Source organism: Aulostomus chinensis, chromosome 5 (assembly GCF_037954235.1).
Source record: "Aulostomus chinensis isolate RoL2024-O1b breed Wild chromosome 5, RoL_Achi_v1.0, whole genome shotgun sequence".
In the NCBI taxonomy this organism is placed as follows: domain Eukaryota; kingdom Metazoa; phylum Chordata; class Actinopteri; order Syngnathiformes; family Aulostomidae; genus Aulostomus; species Aulostomus chinensis.
In genome coordinates this window covers 19,275,126-19,284,442 of record NC_141324.1, presented here as the reverse complement: position 1 = coordinate 19,284,442, position 9,317 = coordinate 19,275,126, and the positions used below count along the sequence as shown (strand labels likewise).

The following is a 9,317-nucleotide window of genomic DNA, read 5'->3' as shown; positions in this document are numbered from 1 at the left end:
GCACTCACCTTTTCTAACAAAAATGGATTTACACTAATTTATCTTCAAAGAAGGCTCCAGGGATTAATTATTGGTTTAAGAATAGACAAAGCTAATGCTTTAGGACCCCAGATAGCCTGACTTTTGGTCCCACGTTCATGTTCAAGCTTTAAAAACTGCAGGATACTTGCCAACGTTCCTGAGTTGTAGATGGTGAAGTGATGCTATTCACATGAATATGTTTAAACCAAACAAAAACCTGCCAGATGTTACACGACTGTTTTGGCTGCATTTCACACTTGGGGGCAAATTAAGTGACCACAGTATAATTTATTTCTGTTACAATAAAACACCAAGGCAACGAGAATCACAAAACATGCAGCTCATCTCAGAAGTGAGCGTCTCGTAATCGGGGGGTTACCAGCTGAATCCTTGACTCTGCGAGAATGTATTGCAGTGGTCTTAATGCTTCACCCAAAAAGTGTATTATTGTAATGGGAACATGAATATATATATATATATATATATATATATATATATATATATATATATATATATATATTTTTTTTTTTTTTTTTTTTTTCCCCTCCTGCATTACATCTTTGTGAATCCAGAATGCACAAAGAGCCCGCCATGTATGTTTAGCTTGAAGCTAATGGCACCCAATAACCAAAAACTACAGCAAATTTTATTACTTACTATTTAATCATTACCTCGTGTTAAGGAGATGTTGATTGTACTGGAAGATGCACTTGAGCATTCGCAAACAGGACAACTGGAGCATTTATCTGTTGTTAAAAGTTGGTGGCAATGGAGCAATATTGGCGTCGCGCTGAATATATAATACATGGCTGACTCTGTCTGCATTCGGGAGTCACAATGAGCTAATACAGATGAAAATGTCTATGTGAGTCAAGACACCTATTATGAGTACTAGAAAGGCACAATACACTTTTTGGGTGAAACATCACTTTCAGCACAAATATGAAACCCCTAATTGCTCATGATGAGCTGGTTGGCACCTTGCATGGCAGCCTTAGCCATCAGGACACGAGAGTGAATGGGTGTATGAGGCAACCCTGTAAAGCGCCTTGAGAACCACTAAGGTAGAGAAAGCCCTACACAAAGGAAGCCCATTTACCATTAAACAGGATCATGTTTGGTTACAGTATCTGTATATATCATGATGTCTCTCAAATATGAAAAATCAAGAATGATCCTGAGTCTACACATTTCCATCCATATCCTTCACCATACTGCGGGACTTGGCATCTTAGTCAAAGCCTGATGATTAAGTGCTTCATCAGATCCACTCATCACCTAATGGAGATTGCTCTGTAATGTATGACAGGATTTGCGGTAATGCTCCTCAAGACGCCCCGCTTCCCATTGTTTATTTAGAAGTCAGGCCTTGAGTTATGGTGTGCTCGCAGTGAGGAATTTTAGACCGGACTATGGTCGCTGCAGGCCCCTTGGCATACACTGTACACTGAGAGGGTATCATTTATATTCTACTCCAGAGGTAACAGAAGAACATGAGGTTGGGAAACAGCTCAAACACCACTCTGCTTGTGAGGCTTAAGGCGCAGAGAAGTCAAGCTGTCTTTTTTTGGCTTGAATTTGTGCATATTCGAGCAGGTTCCTGATTCTTATTTTTTATATATATTTTTTCTAATAGTTTCTCAGCCATGCTACAGTACCTTCACGGCCACACATTTTAGCCTATATGGCTCAGTGGAGCTGTGATGGAATGCTGGCTTTGGTGAAATTTTCAGCAGCAATGAAATCTGACCAGTGGAGCTGCCTGTGAATGCTATAGGTGCCTCACTCTAACCTGTATTGAAAAAGCCTAGAGGGCGTTTTAAGCCACTGAGATAATTGCAAATGTATCCTTTGGCAAAAACATCAGCAAACCCTCCCTTACTCCTTTTCTCTTTTCTCTCTCTCCCCCCCTCCCTCCCTCCTTCCCTCGCTTGCCGGAGAATTAATAAGGAATACCTAGCCTTGATTAAAAGGTCTCAACTGTAGTGTGTTGCTCACCGTTAGCACCCCTCCCACCGTTAGCCTTTCACATGGGTAGACCTGCATGTTCGGACTGCTCTAATGATTCTGGAGTTTGCCATTCGAGGGCCACCCATCCATCATAGCAGTAAGGCCACTGGCTTTATTATAATACAGAGGACAGACGTGCTCTGAGGCTATGTGGGACACAATAGAGGTCTTTCAACAGACCTATAAATACATGATCTGTCAGAGTTGCTGTCCTGGGGGCTCTCTCAGCCAGGCTCTAGCCCTCCGGTCGGCCATCACTTATGCTAAGATATGCGCCAGCCCCCGGGCTAAGGCTAAGGCTCAGTTCATTTCAGCCCCTCATCAACCACCACATTCTACCTTCAAGCCATGAGAATAAATAAGAACAAGATAAAAAAAAAAAAAAAAAAGTGATTCATTATGATGGAGAGCAAAACCATAATAAAACAAACAAATGGAGGGAATGAAAACAAACAGCGATAGCATACTGGAGCTTCTGAGAAACAGTGAAATAATCCAACAAAAGAAAAGTTTGAGTATATGGGTACCACATTGAGACATCTTTTCATATCACCGTCTGAACAGCTACATTCAGGATTCTGACACCCCACCTGAAAGTGTGTGCACTGAATTAAAGAATGGATGTCCATGACAAGGAAAAAGTGAAACATCACCATTTTCTAACAGCTTTTCACCTCCAGTATTGTGTTTTTGTAAGTATATTTTAAGTGATATGTGCATCCCCCCCCCCCCCCCTTTTCTGGCCCTCTCCTCACCTTATCTCAGGTGAGAATCTTCTTTCACTGTTGCCTCCCAGGCAAGATCAGCAATCTAGGACTTGGGCGTGTTCTTCTGGAGATTAGTGTGGATGGAGCCTTGTTAGAATAATAAACAGGTGAACACTTTAACTCTGCATAATTCTCTATCTCTGCGCCGATGTAATGTATTAAAATCATATTCTTGCTTCCGGCAGAAAACCAGCAGCAGATTATGTCCGGGGCACGGTGAGAGGAAACCCAATGACAAATCCCACCACTCGCACAACAATAATCACCTGGGCAGTAGGTTGCTATTTATCATGCTTGTCACTAAATCCTGCCGTTTAAGGGTGTGATTCAACTGTAAGTATAGCTAATATGACTGCTGATGCCACACCGGGACACAGTATCTTCCTTACCCCTAAGTTTAGAGTGTACCCACTCAACCAGCCCCCTCTTTAGGGTCTCCAAGGGTTATTCCGGTCCCCTTGTCAGCCTAGCCAGGTAGGGGGTAGTGTTCATAATAGCTGGTATTCTCAGCTTTAGATTTTGGTGCCCCTAAACTCCCCCCTACCTCCCTTTCATACACCCGCACACAACAACGCCCCCTGCACCAGTCTCATCACCCCCGCAAGCGCTCCCTCCCCAACTCGTTCATCTTCTTCTTCTTCTCCTTCTTCCCCCAGATCTCTCTTTACCACAGCTGCTGCCTCCTGGCCTTGCCCACAGCCTTCAGGAGGCTTCCCAGTTCTCTCTCCTTCCCCCTGAAGCCAAGAAGGAAAAGCAGTCAAAGGAGGAAAATAAAACTTCAGGCACACCACGCAAGGCCATCTGGGTAATCTTGTTCAAAAGGCTTGAGGTGATAGCTGCAATTTACACAGGCAAAAAAAAAGAACAGACCTAATTTCCATACCTACCAGCCTCAAGGAGATGAAATTGAATAAACTAAGAATTAGAAAAGAATTACTGTAAAACCAATATGGAATATTCAACATTAGTTCATTTTGTCCTTGTACCCCCCCCCCCCCATACACACACACACACACACCCTTAATCATAAACACATATCTTCAAATTTACTAAGAAAGAGAACAGTTGGGCTGACATGAAGGTGCCATGGACAACTCTCAGAAACACATTCTCAGACACGCACACGCACACACACACACACACACAGCTCCACTCAAATAAATGTGCCGCCACACACAGCCGAGGGGGGAAACAATATTTGTGATGAAAGCAAATCAAACTGAAATCCAACATGTTAAAGTCAAGTTGATTAGTGTGAAAATGTAAAAGCATCTTCAACTGGCATATCCCACAGTCATAAAGATATGTTAATTTGCAACTTAATGGCTGAAAGCATAATTTTGCTTATATAAACCTTGAAACATGCTGCAATTCTGAAATGCGCCTTAATTTAATGAAGTAAACATCCACCACAAAACAATAAATGCCCCAATTAAAGAACAGGCATGAAGAGAAGTGTCTATTTGCCCCTGAGGACATATGTACCCAAGCGTGTCTGTGCATTTACCCACACGCCCAAGCATATGCATCGTGTGCAGCTCATAAAAGTCCTGCCTTTCACATTAGCATATGCAACGTGTTGTTCAAGATGTAGGTTATCTGGTGTGAGATCCAGGCTACATGTTTATGGCATGCATGCATGTGTTTGTTTGCATGTCGCATAAGAATGCGAGTATGTGTGTGTGTGTGTGGTGTTTTTGTATAATTAACACATAATGTAGTCAGGGTTACCATTCATAATGACATACTGCGCATTAAAGCCAATACCATGTGCCATCCTCTGCTCTTCTTTCCTTATTTGCCTGCCCCTGTTTCTGTATGTCATCTGGCCTTCTTCGCACCCCCGCCGGGCATATCCCATCAGGCTCGCTGTGCTCCAATGTGTCCCGACAGACCTGATGTGATCTGAGTGGCTGACGGGTTTGTCCCTGCTGCCCACTGTCTTTTTCTTCTCCCTGCTTCGCTCACACATGTGCTTATAAAAACGCACAACCTGATGCAGTCTGACTTGAGTTTGCACCTCCCGTGGAAACATCCAATCAGTGTAATTTTCCTGCCGTGTGGATAGGATAGGATGTCATGATACCTCAAGAAGGTTAATCTGGAGTTTTAATCTGGCGTTTTAATTTCAGTGTGGATGATTCAAGAGTTTAAACAAGGTTGCTCGGCTTACTTTTAGTATTTGAAGGGGTGCATAAATGTGAACGTTCAATTATGAAACCCCCGCTGGAGAGAAACAATGCCCTCTTGGTTCAGTAGCCATTTTACACACACATACACACATAGAGAAGCCTAAGGGGATGCAGAAAGAGTGGGGGGTTGGATACCATGAGACTAGGGCATCAAACTGGGGCTTAGAAACAGAGATATACCAACTGGAACCTTATACCTACAGGGTGTGTGTGTGTGTGTGTGTGTGTGTGTGTGCGTGTGTGTGTGTGTGTGTGTGTGTGTGTGTGTGTGTGTTTATCTATGTACTCACATCCTTGTGTTCACACACATATGGAGGAAGCAAGTGTCATACTGAGGAAGGCAGAATGCTGCATAGAGTGAATACAGTTTGTGGAGGCACTCTGTGTGTGTGTCTGTTTGTGTGTGTGTGTGTGTGTGTTTGAATGTAATCTAATTGCTTACTAGTGGAGGACAAAATTGTTTCGCCTGCAGGTTGAAGTATGGGTGGTACTGATGAGAACTGGTCTGATATCTCAATCCACCAATCAGCTAGTGACCACTTAAAATCTTCTAATACTTTTTTTTTTGCTCATAGAATGTGGTTATTGTTTAGACAATTAATATGAATGCCTGCGTTAAAACAACAACGAGAACAACATCAGAGAGGATCAGGCTTTTACCCTTTAATTAAAAGAATCAGGGGCATTTTTATCGATATTTCTCTGCACACTTCAAGCACATAATGCCTCAAGTCCACGTGAATGTTTTCTGATCAATGATTAACTACCCTAGTGAGGGTCTTAGATCACCTTCAGGTGTTCCTCAAAACCTTGTGGCTAAAATGAAACCATAACATGGAGGAAATGGCTGCGAAATGGCTCAGGGAGGACGGTGACGAAGCAGTGTTATTATCTCGCTTGTGTCTGCTCATGCAGCACGAGCCGGTATTTGCTTGAACTCAAGGATAAAGGTGCCCTCGATCACTAATTTGCTCTCAGTGACGATTGCTCGCAGTGGAATCGAAGGAAATGATGGATGCTTGCTTAGTTTTACTGTAGTGCTGAAAACTTTTTCCACATGAATAATATTGCAGCTGTACTGCTTTAAGATGACACATAAGGTTGGCTGTTTCTGACATGATGTTTTGACACTGTCATCTCTGGAAATTCTTCCGTCAAAAGCCCAAGGACACAGCCGCCATTTTGGAAGGGGCACATATGACCCCTTACGCTGTCTGTGATCATTCTAACCGACGTGCCGACGGGAGGGGAGGGGTTGCAGGAGGCCAAGCGGGTCAGGAGTCACTTGAGTCATGTGACCACCCCAGGGCGTTGTTGGGAGTGACAGGGAGACCAAGAAGCAGAACTGTGGTGTAGCTGCAAGCCCGCGGGTAAAAAGAAGGTCAGTGGCCACAGGAAGCAGTGTAAAAGTGCCCAGAGCTACTGCCCTTAATGAAAGCACATCCCCTGGGGTGTTTATCCCAGCAGCCTAACTGCCACATGAAAAACTCCAATCTATATTGAGTGCTGCAGGCAAAAGAGAGCAGCCATTTTCATGGTCCATTCCCTAAGCCAGAAGCCATCTTGTGAGGTAAACAAACCCAAGATGTGCACCTTGGTGCTGGGCCAGCACTCCTGCATTGTTCACAACACTACCATTGGTTTGGTTATCTCGAAATCTAACAAGTCCTCCGAAGCATTGTAAATGGATTTAATAATAAAGATCTGAGGCTTATAAAACAGGAGCTCTATAAGGGGGAGTGGGAGAAATACATTTGAAAATAAACTTTGAGTAACTCATTAGATTAAGAAAATTATAAGAATAATAACCCTGAGCGCTGCCCGGGGTGGGAAATCTCATTAACAGGTTTTTCGATTCTTTCTTTCAATACATTTGTTAAAGTGCCAGGGAGTGTTCAATTATCACCCGCCCTCTCACCTTCAAGACACTGGGTGACAAGAAACCCCGGAGAAAGCTACAGGGCAAAGGAGGGGCCATACACACAGGAACACGCACGCACAAACACACATATGTATATACGCATGTATACATACATACATACATAAATACATACATATATATATAGATAGATATATAGATATCATGAATAAATATATGTATATGTATTTTCACTTCATTCCCGGGTAATGGGCTTTCTGACCATTTCTTTAATGCTGTCAACATACAAGACAAGAGCTGCAGGGCTACTCAAGCTATGCAATCCCACTCTTGACTGAGTATGAACACACATGTACGCTCTCAAGTCTTTGCATGTGAGAGCGTCTATCCTCCCAAAACAAAAGCCTTTTGACTCTTAGCAAAAAATACATTCAAAAGCAAATTCGTTGAACAAGAGCAACCAGGAGCCCCACCTATCTTTTTTTCTTTCATCTGTTTCCAATCATCTTTCTGCCTTCAGGCTACACCCCTGGAGGCAGGAGAAGGCTATATTTGCTCTGGAACCATTTACTGAGCCATCGCCCTTCTGCAGAAATGGCAGATGACCCCGAGGGGAAAAAAGCTCAGCCCACCTGGAGTGTTTTGTCTCCACCCAACTCCCCTCTGGTGGAAGTCGCCATGACTGCACCTTTAGTTTTCACCTCACAGGCTTCCAACTGCTTGGAACATCAAGACTGATAAGAAGAAAAAAAAAGCTGAGAGAATGGCTCTGAACAACACGGTGTGAGGCTATATGGGCAGCAGCAGCAAGCTTACAAGCAGGAATGACATACTGGGGAAAATAAAGTTAAACTATGCTCTAAGTGCACACTGTAATTTCCATGTTAATTTCTGGTATGAACTGTTCATTGCAGCAACACCTGGAGCTAACCGGCTCTTGCCAGCATATATACCTTAAAATAAACTACCAGATCTATGCAGAGAGGGCATAAAATTGACTTGTTATCATTAGAACTAAGACAGCTAATTAGATTCCCAATTAAAGATCTGAGTCATACGGTGTAGGGCTGCATTTCAGTGCCAAAGTCTGGAGACTTTGCAAAGACTAAAAAACTATCTGTTGCAACAGAAAAAGCAACAATTTATTAAAGATATTTTTTCACTTTTTGAGGATGGTGCTTTAGCGTCCCTTGTGACTCGAGTATGAACCTCTACAAAAAGGCCAGATGAAGCATCTCATCTGAGGGCTAAGAATTGAATCGTGACAAGCACATGCCTGCAATCTGAATCAAAAATGGAAAAATCAATGCCAATGTGATTATGTAGAAGAATGTGATTCAATTACACATTATGGACACAGATGTGTGACTACTCACTATATTTATGTGTAGACACGTCTGCTCCTGCTCAGAGAGAGAAAACGATGAGCAGATAGGTAAAAAAAGAAAGAAAGGCCGTCTCTTGGCTGGAGGCGAAAAAGGAGTCATTTCTTTTCATGCCCTCTGGAAGCAAATCTGGCATCATTGATTTCCATTTCTATGTACAGCCGTTAAAGCATGCGCATGGCTTGTTTCATTCTATATCCAAGTGAAATGCTATATAGTGTGACAGAGAAAAAGAGTTGGAAAAAAATCGTTTGCAAATTGGTTTCTTTAGGGCTCCGGTGTCTGGTTAGCTAAAGACCAAGGACACACAGCAGCATTGATGCAAAACCAGTAACCATGACCAGACAATACCTACGGAGCTGCAGAGACAGAATCTAGCGACCAGTCAGCAAAGCAGGTGCAAATGTACAGCACTATAGCCTTGTTAATGCAGCGTTAAACTTTTACTATCAACTGAATAAGGATCATCTTTGAAAATATTTGTGATGTCACACATCCTGCTTGTATACACTTTTTTTTTTTTTTTGAGAGGACCTAAACCAGGTGGGGGTATTTTTTTGTCTCTAAACCTTCCCACACCTTAACTGCACTGATACGTCACAATTAATCACATCGTTTCATATTTTTCAACAGTGAATGTCATTTCAAGAGGTTATTGCCAATGGATAACGGTAAAATGAAGTCTTTTTTTTTTTTTAAACGCCAACTTCAAAGGATCGTTGATTTTTCATTGGCTGGTAATCTAGAGGGATTTTTTGGATTAGATCGTGTTGATTTTCTAATGAATCCATTTAAGCCAGGAAGTCAAACAAGAGTTAAACATAAAACCTCTTAAACTCAGACAAATAGATATAAAATCAAAGAAAAAGCTGTGATGATTAATGCCTTAAGGTGATGCTGCAGTTAATATTGTCTTACAAAATTTTGCCTGTGGTTGGCGACGCTAAAGGTGTACACAATAGTGACATGTTTTTAAAAAATCTGACAATAACGAGCAGCTCTCTCGTGAGTTTAAATTAAAAATGTTCATCATGTAACCGACTTTGACCAAATTTAAGGCAAA

General features: G+C 42.3%; 1 long non-coding RNA gene across 3 annotated transcripts; it reads left to right on the top strand.

Moving 5' to 3' along the window:
* Positions 1 to 1,025: 1,025 nt before the first annotated feature.
* On the top strand, positions 1,026 to 7,608 carry LOC147261619 (uncharacterized). Of its 3 annotated transcripts, none has more exons than XR_015115811.1 (5): positions 1,026 to 1,085; positions 2,797 to 2,905; positions 2,984 to 3,014; positions 3,455 to 3,603; positions 7,390 to 7,608. It is a non-coding gene; the product is annotated as an uncharacterized LOC147261619 (long non-coding RNA). The 3 variants fall into 3 exon arrangements; XR_015115812.1 differs by lacking the exon at positions 1,026 to 1,085 and adding an exon at positions 1,776 to 2,128; XR_015115813.1 differs by lacking the exon at positions 1,026 to 1,085 and adding an exon at positions 2,155 to 2,723 and having other exon boundaries at positions 2,828 to 2,905.
* Positions 7,609 to 9,317: the final 1,709 nt, after the last annotated feature.